Here is a 19,047-nt window from a genome sequence, read left to right as displayed (position 1 = left end):
AAACATCATATAAGTCTAGCGCTAAGTACTTCCCATTTGATAGTTATTTTATTTTTACCCGCTTTTGTTTTCTTCTTCATTCATGTTGATTCAACAGTAGATATTAAAATTTTAATTTCACCTCTTGCTGTGCATTCAGGTGCCAACAATGAGTTGAACTCTAGTCATTTAAAAGCTCATTTACTCGGGCAAAATTATGTCCCTTTGTTCTCATCAGGGCAAATGTAGTTTTATTATCATGGAAGATTAAAACACCTGACCTTTGGTGCTGAGAAATATTGTGGTAACTTCTACAATTCCTGACCTGAATACTCTAAAGTATGGTCCCTTGGTAGCTGGCAGAGCACTAAAACATATAGTGTATCTGGCAAAGGTGTTTATTTTCAGCTTTCATCTTAGGCATGCATTAGCTACTGAATTGACTATATTGTTGGTAGAACAATGAGTCAAGTCCAGACCTGGTGGATCCTATCTGATGGGCAGGTATATCAATGGGAAAGCATGCATTCGTTTCAACAAAAACATCGAGCTGAAGTCAAAGGCATGCTATTCCCTCTCCCTTGTTGGTGGAATTAAGCCATTCCCTCCTTTGTGACGACGGCTAATGCACAACCAGCTCCAGGAGCACTTGCATTGTCACTGGGGTGCAAAACACGCTCAGCAACCTGCCAAAATGGGGGGAGCAAGAATGCCACCCAGACACAACGCTATCACCCACATACGCAGACAAAAGATGGCAAGTGGAAAAAAAATACCATTTTTACCTCAGCCTGAGAAAGGCTGAGCAGCCTTTTTTCCTTTTTTTTTTTTTTTTTAACAGAAATCAGAGTCCTCCCCAGCTTCAGCCAATCGCTGTGGTGAGAGCAAACAGCATGGTCAACCTGCACCATTTTGTTATGAATGTTGTGATATTTTATGTCTTATTTCAACCCCTCCTCCTTAGAGTCCCTTAGTTATGAAACACTCTCTTCTTCACTCTAGAACCACTGCAATGACTTTCTAACCCTCGTGGTCGCAGAATTGACCTCGAGGACAGCTCCTAGGGTGACAATAAGGTTCCCACTGTGGATGCTCACCCCACAGCCCTTCGGACCAGAGACCGGAGGGTCCCCCAATGCATATCCCCTTTAGAGTGCTGGAAAATAATACAGTCCGAGAAAATGGAAGATGAAAGCAGACTGTCAATAGCAACAGTTCACCAGGCAAAAAATACTGATAACTGCAAGCTGCACCAGCAGGGGATGCCAGCATCTAATATCAGCCATTATCACCAATGAGTTTTGGGTAATCCATGCCAGGGATCACAGAATCTAAAGTCAGTCCAACCTTTCTACTGTGAATGTATGGAAAAATACAGCTGGGTTTTTTCTGTATGACAATTTTACCTAGAAGAACTTTTAATTACGTTAGAAGAAATTTTTAAAAAATCAAACCTTTTTACCTCTTCCTCCCCCATTTAGACAAAAGAGCAACAGGAGAATAAGGCAGGGCCGAAAGAGAAAAGACTGTTTGATTTTCTGATCCAGACTGAATTTTCAAGGCCAGCATACTAGGAAAAGCATTTGTTTGCTTATAAACTCTGACAGTGCAATAGATTAAAGCACAGAAAACATGGTTCTTCCTTATGTTCACAGCCCCTTTCCAATGCCTTTTTATAGTCACCTAAAAGACAATGTACAATTTCTGTTCCTATATGCAGACCACCGAAGAATTAGTCATGACTGAGCATTAGGAAAAGCTATGGTTTAAAATGCACATTTCAATTCAATTTACAGGTGATAACTTTTAAAGAGAGAGATTTTTGAGAAGTTGCTTTATAAAATGAAATTTTAACCTTCTATCAGATAATTCTAAACTCTCTATTTCTTTATTTTGGCATCTCTATCATGAAAATCATGTTAACTGCACTCAAAAAAAAAAAATCCTATTTCTTCTAAATTTTGCTTCCCATGTGTCTAGATTACCCCTTCTTGACCTTCCAAAACAAAATTATGAACATCCCCTTACTAAGTATCTCCCATAAATACATCTACTTTGGAATAAAAAGAAGTACTTCCAGAATAATGGAGGGTAGGATTTTTCAGTTCACTTTTTTTCTCTTTTCTAAATGTCAGAATCTCATAATGGCCTTCCAACAAAAGACACCAGCAATAATCTTTCCTCCTGGCTGATGATCCAGTGGACAATATTGGCCACAAAGAGACACATACAGGACACACCTGAACAAAACTTCCTGGTAGGGTTCTCATTGAAACCCTATCATAGTTCAATACTTCATGGTGGTAAGGCACAAAATAGTCACAGATACCAAACAACATAAATTCATTAAATAGTTACAGGAATTTTTAAGACATCAGAAAACTTAAAGAAATTGCTACAACAAAATCCTCTTATTTTATATAATTTTGATCAAACTGAAGTAGCTCAGCTGAATAAGCATTCTTGTAAAATTGGAATGGGTCCCCTTTCTCATGCAACAATACTCCCCTCAGTACTTCCAAGGAGGGAATGGTGCCAGCTTTTTTAAAAAAAAAAAAAAAAAGAAAAAAAAAAAAAAAAAAAAGAAATTGCATAGTCTCTAGATGTTTCTCAATTAAGAATACATGTTCCAATGCTTAATTACCCTCTCTGTTAGAAATACACACCTTTTCCCTAGTTAAAATGTGATTTGCTTCAATTTCCGGCAATTAGATCCTTTTCCCAAACAGAAGAGTCTATTTCCAAACTTTGTACTACATTAGGTCCTGGCAGACTCTGACCAAGATTATTCTTATTATTTACCTTTAGGTAAACTAGAGAGAGTGAGTTTCAGATTTCCTACACACTCTACAGGACTTTTCTCCTTGAGCAATCACATCTCTTCCCCGAGTTGTCTCCAACTTATCATTAGTTTCTTTGAATTGCCAGTGGCAGAATGTGACACCCAGTCCTTACTGCAGAGAATTCCCACTTATATTTGCTATGACATTCTCTGTTTGTATTTTAAGCTTCCTTGCTCATACCTCCCACGATGGTTAACATCTTAAAAGGATGTCATTAAGTCAAACGGATGGTGTTACACTGGGAATTTGTTTTCTGCTCTCTATCTAAAAAATTTCCACCACGTTCTGTACTCACTGCTTCTCAGGCACAGTCTCCATTCTGTCATCATAGCCTTAATATTTGTCCCCTCATGTTCCATCCTATCCTGATTGTATACACATTCAAGTAATTAATTTTCCCTTACTTTATCAATTCATGCAAAAAGGTCTATATCACTGGCCTCTTCATAATCCTTAGTTCTTCCAGTCCTGTGTCACCTGCAAAGGTAGCCAGTGAGGATCTCCTGTGCTCCTTTGGGTCATCACTAAATACCTTAACTAATGTAGAGCAGAAAGGAAACGGACAGAGTAACTACTCCGGTTACCATAGGCCTCAAAATGCAAAGTTGCAGAACTTCACTAGGCAGATAGGTAACTACAAAAAAGCTTCAAATCATCCTTTGTAAACAGCACATAGACATAATGCCATACCCTTAGCATCTGACCTAAAAACTTCTAGGAAAAGCAGCCTGGGAAAAAGTCCATAGACTCGTCTCTGGTGTTTGGGTGTGATAGATTCTTTCAGTATGTTCAACCCGATATAAATGAGTGGGCGCAAGGCTCACAAGACAAAGTTTAAATGTCTCCAAAAGTTCAACGAATGCTATGCTGTCCAAGAAGCAGATGAATTTGAAACATATACAAAAAAATTAAAAAGTCACAGAACATATCATGTAAATATAAGTATACACACCTGCTGAATATTTATTATTGCATATTGGTAGAATAGCATTGATATAAGAAATGTGAAAATGAAGGTCTGCAAGACACACAAAGAACTGAAGTTCTAATTTAGTTGCCTTTGTTAATAACTTGTACTTTTCTTTCCTGGTCCTCTTTGCCCAGGAAGACATTTTACATGCACACTACATTAATTAGACATGTAAAAGACATTTCAAGCCTGCCAACTCAATTGCTTTGGGCAGTATTCCACCAGATTTCCAGACAATTAACAGCTGGAACATCTGGAAATCTCAGACAAACGGCCACCAACCATGCAAAAATCGACTCCATATCACACAAGCGTCTGATGCGTCCCAGGAGTTCAGGGGGACAGACATCACAGGAGGCACTCGAGTCTCCTGGAGCGCATGCGCAGTGACTCTGGACACACTGGAGAAGCTGCACAGGCATCGGTCATGTACATGTGCACTTGCTCACAGAGGGACATCAGATTTGCTGTTCTGGGGCTTGAGAAGGCTGGAAGTTATGATATGGCAACTGTTTGTTTCATTGCTGAGCTTTACAACATCATTCAGACTGTATCTTCCTATCCACTCGGACCTGCAGCAATGCCCACCACGGTGGAAGGAGGAGAGCTGAACTTTTGTGCGTGTTATTATTTATCTTGTGGTGTCAAAGATCAAGTCTAAGGGACTCAAAACCAAAAACTGAATCTGTTTCCTTTCTTGCACTGGCCTAGAGGTCTTGTATCCTCTAAGGCATCAGGAAGCAAGTAAATACATCTCGTATCCAACTGCCTCAACCATTGAAGAGGTAAGTCTGAGTGATGACACAAAATCCCGGCATTTTCCCAGCTGGTTTCAGTATCCTGGCTGAGGTTTTCAAATCCTCATGCCCAGAGTTAGGCCCCTAAAATTCCTATGCACGCTGCCTCGTCTAAGTGCTGAACACCCAAACGTTGTTGCATGATGATGCCTTTCCCAGTCAAACAGCCTGCTGTGTAAATAATAAGAGTTTCTGCAGTACAGAGCTTACAGAGCTGGCTACTGGCTCTCGCACTATAGCACTGCCTGAACCCTATGCCTTTGTCTCCAGCTTGTTCCTGATACTGTATTACGGCACAAGAACTATGCATGAGCCCTCAGCAACTTGCCGTCTCAAAAGGAACAGCATTCCTACAACCGATTAATCTGCCAAAAAAAGCCAGGAGTCACATCTCTGACTAAAAGGGCTTTCCACTTCAAGGCTTGTTCCACAATTCAGTTCAGCTGACAAATGCAGAGACGAGGATTTCTCAACTGCGCAGTTTCCAGTAAGGGATGACCCGCCCCTATTGTTAGGAGAACTGGGAAAAGAGAAGCAATCCCCTGAAAAGGATACGGCTCAGAGGGCACCATCGGGACGCAGCACTGTGAAAAAGCTACCAGCTGCCTACAGGAAGAGAGTCAGCATCACACAGGATCAGTTGCCCATATTCCCAGAGTCAGCGTGCAGGGGCTGAGCATGACACAAAATGCTGGTGACATAGAGAAAGAGTTCCGTCCATATCCAAACCCAAACATTTACCACCCTGTTTATCCAATTACCATCCCATTTAGCTGAGCAGTGCTTAACTGAAATTCTTCAAGGTTAGGGCCCCAGGAAGAGTCGCTTTCCCAGTCAATTCTTTGCCTTTACCTCCATCTCTCCAAATACCCTGGATGCCCCCAAACCATTTGGGATAAGCAAACTTGTGCTGAATTTTCTGTCTAGTTCATTCACTACTTAAGCAGGGAAAAAAAAAATCCAACCTTTGCTTGTTCAGCCAGCTTAATATTGAGAGTAGGCAGTAATGTCCTTCTTCCATGAATATGCTAAAATTAATCCAATTTGCATGGGAACATTTAAGCAGCAAATATTTATTCATGATTGGGAGGGAACTGATCCAAGTATGTAAACTAAAGGTAGACATTAAAAAAAACAGCATAAACATTGATCACCATAACTTTCCTACAATTAGCTGCCAGGTGTAATTAATTTGTGCTTCCAGTCATATTAAATCACTAACAAGCATAACATGTTTGAAATAAAGAAATAATTCAAATAATATGCAATTAGGGAGATCCAGTTATTTCAGTCTGGGCAAAGTGACCCTCACTCTAATAGCCCAATAGTTAATGAAGCTGACTTTAAAAGAATTCCTTTTTCTCCCCATGAACATTATCTTTATTTTTTCCTAAACTTCATACTGAAGTTTCAAAATTTAATTAAATATGCTACACAGTCTGGAGGAGTAAAAAGCAAGAGATATGTCAGCAATAGAAATGGCAGACTTCTTGTAAGCAGTCTGCCAACTAGGGGAGTCATATGCTGGGTTATTGTTAAACTAAAGCAGAAGGAGATAAAAAACATATAGGCATGTATTTTTACACACTTTCAGCTGAGTATTGTGAAAGGTTATGTTCCTTAGCTGAAACCATCCCTACTCTAAGGATAAGATTTCAAGGGAGAGGTAAAATTGCCAGAATGTATTTTTTTACTAGAAGACAGATCTCTAGTTTAGTACAGAAGATCTCTACTTCTAAGAGAGAGATCTGTTTTTTGAAAAAGACTCCTGGCTGTGGGCTTAAGATTGTGTTTGATCAAAAACAGCTCAGAAGGATCAGTCAAAGTCAGCATCTCACTGTCTTGATGGTCTTCTGCTCAAGGCTCCTAAGAAGAGGATTGCCGTGAACAGGGAGCACAGGAACCTCGCTGCGAAAGCCCGCATTACTGCCACAGCAACTCTGAGCATTTGTGCATAGATGAACCATGAGCATTTTAGCAGCGACCAGGGACATGGACAAACGCATGCATCATTCATTAGCCCTTTAATTTGTTAGTGTTCCTCTGCTGGAGATTTATTACCTCTCCATCAGAGCCATGAGAGTGGACTGTACGAATGTTCCTCATCTACATCTCAAGCAAAGCCAGTTCTCTGATGGACAGTAAAGTTGGTTTGAGCTAAGCTCAGAAACCTGTCACCAAAGTAGATGAGAAGCATTCATCTGATCTGATAGGGCCTCATTCCCATTGATCACCACATCAGGTTTAGGCAGCCTACAGGCACACAAATCTTGGTGCATGAGTAGGAACAAAGATAAAAAATGAGCACTAAATAAAAAAGAGACAAAGAAAATAATCTCACTATCTTTTATGCTCATCTGGTGCCCTGTTACCAAAATATTTAAGCATTAGTAATTTACGTATTTATCATCTCATGGAGGAAATACACACTGTTATTCATTCTGTCTGTGCAGAGGTAAAAAGGGGTCAGGATTTCAACATGGCTGCACTCCTGAATCAGCAACTAAGATGATGGTAATTTCGTTCTGAGAAAGAAAAAAACAAAAAAAGTCTCCTGGAACAGGTGCAGTTAAAGACCACAGCAACTTTTTTCTTGTTACTTTCACCCTGTTTTAGCAGAGGAGAACCTTGCCTATTGTTTGTAAATAAGTAAGACATGCAACAGAGAGGGGATGCCTTTTACAAACTCAGAAAAAACAGCTTCAGAACCAACCAAGGCAGAGACGGCTGTATAAATATATGCAGAAGGCAAAACCAGACCCTACTCAGGCACCTCTGCCCCCCACTATCCTCCAGTCCTGAAATGAGCGGTTGAGCTCCATCTCTCCATCCTAGTCCAATCCACCTACGAAAATATCTTTATTAAATTACATGAATTCAATAGAGATCTAAGCAAAATTATCTGTCAAAAAATAATTTTTTTATTGAAGAACAGGCATTCATTTGCTCCATTAGGTTGCAATGGGTTATGGTCTATCCTGTTGTCCACACTGGGTCTAGCTTTTTTTCTGCTTGGGTTGCAAACACTGGACTGCCTACTTTCCTAAACATCAGTTCAGCACTCACGAACAGTCAAAAAAAACCCAAACAAATCAAATATTAGGAAGTGTCCCAGTTCCTAGCAAAGAACACCATTATGTCACTATGTATACCATCCATAAATGCACGGTTTGCTCACACTTTATGTGCCCTGTGCAGTGCTATCCCCTTGTTGCAAAAACAACAGGTTCAAATGCTCAGACAAGGGTAACAAGGATGAGCCCAAGTGAGGAATCAGGGTGGCTGCTATCCCCTTGTTGCAAAAACAACAGTGCTCAGAGCACGGAAACAAGGATGAGCCCAAGTGAGGAATCAGGGTGGCTTCTACCCTGGGGACAGTGGGAAAGGAACCGGACCTTCAGAGCCTCTGTAAATTCTTTCTGGGTTTTGCTTGCCTTTGACACAGAGCACGAACACGCAGGTACTAGCACCAAGCCCAGCATCACAAGTTTACTGTGTCTGTACAGTAACCTTCAGCGGACATTTCCCCAGCTATCCCCAAAGTCATAGAGATGGACATGATGCACTCAGGCTGAGCGCACAAGCAGCATGCAGGAGAAAGTTAGAAGGTCCTGGAACCCCACCTGACCTGTGATTTCACTTGTGAAGTGAGTGGTGAGAAGTTATTGCGTAGCAGTGAGATTCAGCCTTCCTTTTCCTCAACAAGATTGTACAAAGTAGACTGTCTATATTGAAAGACAAGTTCAACAAATGCATTACAGAGTTCTTGGGCATGCGTTTGGCTGTGCAGTCACCCTCAGTGGGCATTTCACTGGGGCTCCCACTTCCACAGAAACGGGCACGTAGCCATTCAGGTAAAAAAGGGGCCCACAGGAAAAAGTTACAAGGTCCTTTACGAGTTAATGGTTACTTTTTTCCTGTTCTCCAATGAATAACAATTAAATAGCCTCATCTTGTTAATATTAGCTTTAGAATAAATATCCTCTATTATTCTTGTTTTGTATAGTACTGCTCTCTTAAACCTTCATTGTATTTTATTTTATATATAAACATATATATCTGCTCATGCACACACAAAGACACAAGTTTGCTGCAAAATCTTCTGTCAAAATCCCCACTAGTGAAAAAGCATTAGAGCCACCACCGTATGTAGCTGAAGGGAGAGCTGAGCAGGCTGAGACTTGTCAGCCTGGAAGAGAGACAACCTGGACAGGTGATACATGACAGAGGTCAGCAAATTAAAGAGTGTCTTGGGATAGGCGGATAAAAATTGCCTGTTCGCTGTTTCTTCCAGCGTGAGAGCTAAGGGGCACAAAATGAAACTTGCAAGAGCAAGGCTCAGGAAAAATAAAAGACGACAGTTCTGTTTGCTACAGAACTCCCTGCAAAAGGATACTGTGGATGGAAAATGTTTGCATGGGCTGACAGGGAACCTGTACAAGGACCTTGAAGAGACATTCAGGGTTATTAAATAGAAAAAAACTACACATCAGGTTTAGGAAATGTTGAGAATTGGGAGAGTACTCGGAGGAAGTATATTTCTTTCCTTATTTTTAGTCTTCCCTGTGCATCTGCTTATAACCATCTGGACAGTGGGCTCAATGAACCCTTAGACCGAGCTAGGGCAGCTGTTCTTAAACTCTTGAATTTTGTGTCTATCACAAGAGGACCTATTTTGGGTTTGTGTTTATGTAGTGCCCTAACAACTAATCACACAGCAGTCAGTAGATGAGCATAAATTTTAACTCAGACCTCTCGAGCCTAGAACTAATGTTTTAACCACACCAGAGCTTTCCTCTCTGATACAGAGCATACTGCTGTATCAAGTCTTTTTCTGGAGGACAAAGTATCCCGAGATGTGGCTCGCAGATCCAACAGTTCACAGATTTACAGTACATTAACTATGGTCATGGGAAAATGTTGTTTTTTTCTTCTGTAAAGAGGGTCTTGTGTAATATGTAAATGCCACGAGGGATTAGCACAAGAAATTATTTTTGCAGCGTGTGAAAGCGTGCTGTGCCAATTCTCAGAAGGTCCAGCTCCAGCCAAGCCTCATGACAGACCCAGAGGCAAGTGCACAGCTCTCAATGCCATTGCCCATTAGAGATGGGCCGGACCAGCTGAGAAGTCAGAGAGAAACATATGCAAAAATAGTAATTTACAATAGATAGTTTCGTTGCCCAGTCTATCTGAACTAGCTCTGGCAGAAAACACTTAAAGCAGAAAATCCCCTTTTTCGGTAACATAATATTTTACAGACATTTTGTCCTTATAGAAAAGTCCTACAAAATTCAAATGAGATGAAAGCTCATATACTTCTGTAAAAATTTCTTTCATCACCTATAAAGCAGGGAGACTTTTTGTGTTTATTTTTATTATCCTGATGCAGAGGTCTATGGAAAGAATATAACATTTAAATTCAAGTGGTTCAAAAAAACAGAACAGTAAATATTTTCCTGATCATGTTACACGAGATTCTATATGAAGACAGTAGCATTTTTCAGACTGTGAAATAATTAAAGTAAGAGGAAGTAAGCTGCTTATGCATAGCTTTTAAAAGTATATGCAACACTATCACAGAGTACCTGAAATTGTGTAGGCTCTCTGAGACTGGGTGTAATGGGATAATAAAAATTTTACCATAGTAAATATTTTCCTGATCATGTTACACGAGATTCTATATGAAGACAGTAGCATTTTTCAGACTGTGAAATAATTAAAGTAAGAGGAAGTAAGCTGCTTATGCATAGCTTTTAAAAGTATATGCAACACTATCACAGAGTACCTGAAATTGTGTAGGCTCTCTGAGACTGGGTGTAATGGGATAATAAAAATTTTACCATGTTTGTCAAAATACATGAGCTAATACTTTTTTCTAAAAGTACAAGCTTACCTGATGCACCCGTTATGCAAATAACTTTCTCTTGATATCTTTTGGTGAATTAATTCTTATTGTCAGTTGTGGGAAGAACCATCTAATAAATAAACATGCAAAGACCATGAGGCCTTTACAAATATATTTTTGAGCCTGGTATGTGTTCTGCACTTTATATAGCAAAGTAATATAAAGGGACTAGAAGATGCAGCCAGGTCAGGAATGAGCTTTTTATTACCTATGCACAAATATGCCAGGGTAAGCTAAGTATACTGCAAAGTTTGAGCTTTCTTTGGTCAAAGTATGGAACGGAATGGCTGAGGGTAGACTGAGAAGTTATTTGAAGTAGGATCACCCTTTTTTATAAGCTAGAACAAAGACTTTTAAGGACTAGCTTAAATGAGTCGCAGGCTGCCTATTAATTCCCAAAACAATGATGTAGCAGTTCTCCAAACTTAATCACCTGCTATCTGTTCATATTTATAAGTTGGGTTTTGGGGCTATAAAATGGTGTACTATGGATCAGACATCTCCCAAATGAAAGATCCTAACCAGAAGAGTGAACCCTTTTGCACATTTGAAGTTACCGATGTACGCTAAAGGTTCCAAATAATTATGAAAGAGAAGGGAAAGTCCAGCAGACCACAAATGCCACAAAAGAAACTTGCAGGATTAGACTCAGTTTAAGTAATATTGTTGAAAACATACAGTAGAGTTTAAATAAAAAGCAAAACGTAGTGTGCATAAGAACTTGAACAGGAAGTGGACTGAAAAACAACTACAGGCAAAGAGGGAAATGAACAAGTCGTACTTGATCTTTCCAGTGGACTCAAATGCAAACACTAAAAAAAATAAAAATACTGACAACTAATTTGTGATGTAAAATTATTCCTGTTTTAATTAAATTAAAATAAATTAATGGAATTAATTATCTGGGCTGGGAGACACGTCTACCCAGACAGAATCCTCACTCAGACCCATTGAGGGGAAGCAGGTGGGTCAGGCTGACCTAAATTTGATTCAGTGGTGGAAACTAAGGGTAAAATTTTCAAAGCTGTCCAAGAGATTTCAACTACATCCTACATTCTTGGCTTCTTGGCTACAACCTCTGGAGTACTGCAATGACTTTTCTTCTACCTGTACTATTTTTTCCTGCTGCGATACAGCATGTAAAGTCCATATGATGCGATTTTATTTGGGTTGTCTACTTTCTTGTAAACATTAATGACTTTTTAATGAGTAATGTGTGGGTCAGAAGTTACTCTTATGTTACTGCCCACCATATTTTCTTGATTCTATCCTCAGTGTCCTTTTGAAAGTTCATGAAATGGGAACAGGACAGCTTTCATTTCTCCTGGGTATATTCCCTACCCCGTATTAAAAATTCTAATACAGAGCTGCTGCTCTGGTTATGGGAGAATAGCATTTCTGATATATTAAACAAAGACAGCAGACTTTCCAAGATTTTTTTTTTTTACGTAATCTCCTGGCCTGCCAAGTGGCCCAGCACATGGTGTATACAGATGCACTAGAAGACAGACAACTTTCATACCATAAATTCCTTTGCTGCTCTTCTGCTGTGAATGACAACAACATTTTCCACTCAGTTCAGTGGCAATGATTCCAGTTTTATCAAAGATTGCCAGTTTAGTTACTCAGGCTTAACAGCAGCTTGCATTTTAGAATAACTTTTTCTGACCCTCTTTTCCTTTTTGCTCCTTCGCTTCCCACCCCCCTCCCCACTCCCCCTTTTTTTTTTTAGAAGAAGCAATTTGCTTTCTGCCATTTGCTTTCTCAGCAGGGCTGTTATCAGCAACAGTCACTAAGGGAGGACAGCTGGTAAGGGAGAGAAAAAGTCAGATCCGTAAGAACACAACCATGGATTTAAACATGTGAGCCTGCACTGTAAATTGTTTTGTTATGCAATTTGTATCAAACTCACTCCATAAGTCAGGGGCATACCCTGCAGCACATAAAGTTCATAGAAACAGTCAAATAAGACCAAGAAGCACACACTTGTACAGATAAAGCAAAGGAAGAGACCATTTGTTGCAGAGCAGCATTTGTAATTCTAAGAACTCGCCCCGCATTCTGAAGCAGATAAAGTGGCTTGCAGAAAAAAAGATGAGACTCACAGCTGGAGGAAACACAGGTGTCAAAGTCTGTTGTTACTGCTTTTGTTGTGGCTCAAAACAGGCAGGCATACTCGATATGCAAGAAAGACAAAAAAGAGATACTTGAGCAAATTCAGCCCAATACTAAATGGGTGCAGCAGCCAGGTGGGTTGTATTTTCCTTTTGCTTATTCTTCGCATGATGAAGTATTTTCTGGTGAAGACAACCCAGATAGTGCAACGCAAGATGAAGATCTGGTCCACTGGTCTCAACCCGACTTCAGCCGCAGTTTCAGAACTGGCTCTAGTAGGAATTGCACTTATGCTGGAGCTGAATTTGGCTCACTGCAGGAAAACATTTTTAAACTCTTCTGCTGACTTAGCTGCCTGGGTATTATTTTGTTGGCTTCCTCAAACATATTCAGCAGCAAAGTTTCAAACTGAAGGCAGCAGTCTAAAGGGGAGCTGGGGCTTACTGAAATCACTACCTAAAAATCAGCTTGTCCCACTTACAAACCAGTTGACACCATTACTGATTTTCCCCTTTGGTTCAAACCCCATAGTAACTAGCAGTCCTTGGCAGCTGCCTCTGTTCTTTCCTATTAAAAAGCTCAGACATGAGACTAGTTTTAGAGGAGAAAGTAGCACAGAATCAGACTCTGCACTGGCATCCCAATGGTTTAATTGAAGATGAACACTTTGTTCAACTCTTGCCCCTTTCCCTGGGGTAGCCAGCATTACTTCAAATGCCTGCTGACTTAAATGGTGACAGCTGCAGGACACAGACTCATGTATCACAAGCTGCATGCAACAGGAGCTAGCTGAAGGGCAGAACTTCAAAGCTGCTGGTTGTAACCACCCGGACAGCGCAGGGCTGCTGCCTCTGCCAGCTGGTAGCTCCAAGCTCAAATGTGGGGACGTGGCCTCGCAAGCAACCGGACACTTGCCATATCTTGGAGGTGCTGTATAGCTGCCCCAGAGAGAGGCCGGAAGACAGAGGTGAAGAGAGTGCTGACTGCCTTAACATTTCTATTGGGCTTGTTCGGCTTCTCCAAAAACTGATAGCAGTACACCAACGTGTGGGGTTTTCTCCCCTTTCGAGAAAGGGACTGCAATTAAGGTGCGGAAGAATTGAGCTGATTTTAGCTTACTTCCTCCAGCACACCAGCTTCAAACAATGTTTTAAAATTTTTGTGGAATAAGAACAACCACCGTTTAAATATTATTTCTTGGTACTTGAAGAGTATCTCTCAATTCTTCCACCTTCACAGGAAATTATCCACATCCTGATCAACAACAAAAGCCTCAGGCAGTATTGGCTGGGAAAGGCACAGTGGCCTCTAACACTAATTTGGATGCATAATTTATTTTCAGACTCATGCAAGAGAATCTAGTGTAGAAGATGATTCAGTGAATTCAAGTGAGAATGGTCTTTTAACCAAGGGATGTATGAGCATAAAGATCTTATGCCTTATTTCTGCTGCCAATATCTGACATGGCATTGGCTGAGCCACTCAGTGTGACTGCAGACTGGGCGCAATGAGTCAATTTTAGACATGCTAAATGGGTTAATTTTAAACATGCCAAAACCTTGACCCGTGCACTAACTGCTTCAGAAAGCAATAGAGCCAGTGGCACCAATTCACCATTTCAACCAAGCTTTGCCTAGCTCTGCCTAATGCAGGAATGGAGGAAAAGAGGAAAAGATTAAGCGAACTTCGTGCCCTTTTTTCACCCCTTTCACATTATAACAGCCTCACTAACTTATCATTGAACCAAAGAGGGACTCTGGCAACCAGAAAGAAATAGTGCAAGGCACCATAGATTACTGGTTGTATGGCGGCAGTGCTGAAAGAGCGCATTGGACCAGCTGACCGTGCACAGAAAATGCCTTCATGGGGCTTGCCAGATCACTTTCCATGTTTCAGTTCTTGCATACGAGATTTAGATCTCCTAACCCACGTGCCTCTCTCTTGCTCTGTGACTTCTCGTGCTAGCTTCACCTGGCAAAAAGGGCCTCAGGAAAGGAGGCAATGATGCTCTGCAGCTAGCAATAGTCTATCAGGTTGGGCCCTACCTCAAAGGAGCTGGGTTAGAAGGTGCACATTCCCTGGCTGCAGCCTCATGCTCAAGTCCTTCCACCCCAAAACCAAACCCATGGAGATAAATGTTAAGCATCTTTCCTCCTCACTGCTGGAGCATAAAGGGACTACAACGGGATGAAGAACTGATACCACAAATGCATTTTAACTGGAGAGCCACAGTCCTATGTTCTTATTTCCTTCCCAACTTCTGTTTCTGGGCTTACACCATTAACAATCTTCCAGTGTTTCAAATTAAGAGCAAATGAAAGGTATAACCACCAGAACTGATGGCCTAGTATTGTTGGATGTTTTGCTTAATTTACTAACTCCCTTTTTTTCTTCCCCTGCTAAAAACAATAGGCTAATTCACTCAACAACATTGGGCCTGTAGTGTTGTGGTCCAGATGAAAGAGGTTCTCAGGAGTCCTCCACAGGTCCTTCATCTTGCAAACTATTTAGACCCAATTTCTTCAGGAAATCACACAGGTTTATATCAGAGATACTATATAACAATGTACCTACACTGATGCCACATTTTTCTGTGATCTAAATAGGGATGCTCTGGATATGCACCCCTATATTGCAATTTCTGTCACACTACACTTCAACCACTTCTCATCCATGCAACATACTGGGCAACTCTGTTTCCTTATGATGTTTAAACTCAGTAAAATACTCTTCACAGCAGGTGTAGCTATCATAACTCATTAATGGATGGTTTATACCAGATCCGTCAAAAGAAAATGAAACCCCTTCACTATTTCTGTCCAATTAGAAAGACGTCTTTAATGAGGTAGTAAAGAACTACGACTGGAAGCACAGGCACCAAGAGTCCTCATTACAAAATCAACATAAGTGGTTTCGGTGAATGACACATTACTACTGGAGCTTGAAGATCACGGATCTGCTGCACAGTACAAGGTACATTGGACTAAGTTTATCTCTTTCAGGGTGAAATTTTGCCTCCAGTTACATCCATACAACACTATTAATTTAGACAGCAGCTGGCCTGCTAGCCTTGTGTTAACTGTTCAGGAGCCTGTATGTGAAAAACCTCATAAGTGTTGAGAGCACCACATAGCTAGAGCTACAGAAGGGCACTACGCAGCAACAGGAGAGACAGAGAAAGCCATGCAAAGATTTCTCATGACAAGGCATGATATCAGGGAAGAAAACATCCCTGCAATTCTTCTTTCGTCCTTTCCAGAGAAAAGACATTTCCAACTGTCAGCTGTCTGCCAAACTCCGCAAGGCTGGAAGCACACTGGTAACAATACCACCACCACAACACTTGAGGGAAGATCTTACTTAAAATTTTAGTATGGTGAAGAAAATCCATCTACCGGTATTGATCACCAGTATAGCAGGTTCAGATCCTCAGTATGAGCAGAAGAAATTTGAAGGCATACCAGAAATTTTAAAGAGTGCTTACTTCCAGAACACTGACAACGCAATGAGGAATAATAAATGACTGCTGTACTTACAAATGTTTTTCTGTCTTTTAAATATCCCTTTCATTCAACTGATGAGGTAGGTACAGAATGCTTTTGGCCCCATGAATTTAGTACTATGACACTGGAAAAAAAATTTTTTTAAATGTGAGTGTTAGAGACCCAAATTTCAGAGAGCAAATTACGAGAAAAATATATCTTTTAAACATGATTTTAAGGCAACTTATGATTGGGGGCAATTGGAGCTGGTCATACTGCCAGCTGCTGTAAGTATGTACCATTCTGCATTCTGTCCTCAGGCAGCTGTATCAGTAGGGAGGCATGATACAGCTTTTTATTTATTCTAACCTGCTTTGTTGTTTTCTGTAGCACAGAGATCATTAAGAAAGAAGTTTTTCAGATACAGAAAAACATAACCCAAATTTTTAATGACCTCTCTATCTCAGTTCCCCACTGCATATGCAGCTAATTATTTTTCACTTGCACATTTCCTGGGCCTTTTTTCATTCTGGTCAGTTATGAAAACCTAAGAGCTACTAGTAGAAGGTGATGTCCACTCCTCTAAATATTCTGGCACCTGGGGAGAAGATGTACTATGCATCCAACCTTCTTCTGCTCTTAACCTTTGGAAGTTTGGAAGACAACGGAATGGAGGTGGCATCTCCTCTAAAATCAGACTTTCCTGTTTGGATTTGGATTCCAAACCAAGGCAGGAAGAGCAGAAGCAACTGCTCCTGGGATTTCCGAGCTGCACCTGGGTATGCCTCCTTCGGCATTCATTCCATACACACAAATGAAGAGGACAGAACATGAGACAGAGGAGGCTTTTTCAGAGCAGAGGGGAATTTTGCAAGCGTTTGAGGGAATAAAAGTAAGTCAGAAGCATTATAACTCTGTCAATAAGGCATTATACTTGAAAGGGCCTGGGTATATCTATCACTTAGCAAGTTATAGTCTCCCTTTTAGGGGAGTTTCTGAATACAAAACCCTTACCTGATTTGATGGACCAGTGCTTTCAAGCTAGTCAGCACCTGCTTTCAAACCTGATATACTCTCAAACTGTTTTAAGTGAAGCCAAAGGATCAAGACTTAATTAGCAGTGAAATACTTCTTATACTGATCAGTTTGCTCCAGATCTCCTGAGGGACATAGATTTGTCTCTATCTGGAATCCCCACCCTACCCTCAGCTGCTCGTTAGGAGGTTTGTGTTTTGTCATTTGGCAGACACTTACCTGCCGCGCACGCTGCGATGGAAGAGTGCTCTTGGCAGCAGAGGCTGCGCGGCTCTGGGAGCAGGGGAGGCAAGTTGTAGCAGCTTCATCTCTTACGAGCGCTCCAGCTCTGCCAAACCAAACAAGACAAGGTGACATGCTTTTCTTGCTGCTCCTCAGTAGACAGACTCATTAGTTATTTGTTGGTCCCAAGAGGGTTTTTTCTTTTTTTTTCCTGCAGGGATAACAGTCATTCAGGTGTAACACTTCAATTAAAAGGCTTTCCTTCTCTGGCAGCCACAGCAGCCGCCTCTGCTTAGGAAAAGAGTTTGCTTCCAGCAGAAGAACAGAGGTGAAGGTGTAGCCATTACGGGTGGGATTTCCACAGGTGCTATCAGGTGCCCAGTTCAGTCTCTCACAAGGCCTGAGCAAATGCTTTAGCCTCTCAGGCAATACAAAGGTACAAAGTATTGTTACAAGGGAATGACACTGACAAAAATTCAGGCCATAAGGTTCTTAACACCTCTGCTGAACGGAGAGTGTTACTAAGAAAACAAAACTAAGACAGAACAAAACAAACTCCATCACAGCCTAGAACAGCTGGGCCCTGATGTCTTGCTCGCTTGCTGTGGCAATGGCTTTTTTTTTTTTTTTTGGTCACTTAGATAACACAAAGTGAGCTAACTTTGTCATTCCCTTAATTTTTGCAAATCTCTAAACACATCTGTCTAAATATCCATGACCTAGAGGGGAAAAATAATATATTTAAAATACAAAAAGGGTGCCAAATCTAACTCATCAGTCTCTGCTGGGATTCCTGAGAGTCTTGGGAGGTGGGACCTCAAGCAGTTTATTTTGGCATCTTTCTCAGCTAGGGAATCTTTTGATGGCAGTGACTCTGGAAGGGACCTATGCTTTGAGAAGAAAGCGGGGTAAGCATTAACGTGAGAGCAGGAAGTCTTATGGTGCGAAAGCAGGGAAAAAGTTATAAAATTCATCTGACTTTCAGTGTTTTTTCACTCAAGGAGAGTAAGAAGGCAAGAAAAGGAATAAAACACAGTTTAAAGTTGTGAGAAAGTCTAGGTAATCTAGGTAATCCTTTTGACTACACAGGATTGTCCTTACCACAATTTCGGTGTTTTGTCCATCCTTCCCTTCAGACTCCAGATGGAAGGAAACTGTCCCAATCTATTGGTACTATCTTTGAGATATTTTTCTTTGATTAAAAATGTTTCCATTGCTAATATCATGCTACTTGCACTGCCTCTTGCAGTTCTGTCCCAGGATTCAGCCCCAGAAACAAGGGAAATAAAGAAAAAAAATGTGCTCCTGTAATTGGAAAGCTCATTTACCTTTTGTCTTCTATATTCATTTTATAGTCCAAATATTTTTTAGTATACTGCCTGATCTCACAAGAGGGCCTAAGGTCTTACACTAAAGTTCAGTTTTCCTTTCTCAAGCATACAACCAACTGAGTAATCAAGGTAACTATCAGTTATCATCTTTTTCAACTTGTAGTTGTGACTAGGATTTCAAGAAAAGAACTGGGCAAAAGTTTTTTTGGCTAACTGTGGTTTCTTATCTTCCTGCAGTTATTTTTAACATCAGGCCAATGTTTTCAGCTTGGGGGGGGGCAAGGGGGCAGGAAGAGAGAGAGAGAAAAGAAAGTTGTTGCTAGATTTATAAGTCTTCCAGAGTAGCTGGAGAGCTGTCATTCAGGCAC

The sequence above is a fragment of the Aptenodytes forsteri genome, unplaced genomic scaffold, assembly GCF_000699145.1.
Source record: "Aptenodytes forsteri isolate BGI_AS27 unplaced genomic scaffold, ASM69914v1 Scaffold93, whole genome shotgun sequence".
In the NCBI taxonomy this organism is placed as follows: domain Eukaryota; kingdom Metazoa; phylum Chordata; class Aves; order Sphenisciformes; family Spheniscidae; genus Aptenodytes; species Aptenodytes forsteri.
The sequence above is the reverse complement of the archived record's forward strand: the minus strand, read 5'-3'. Positions refer to the sequence as shown.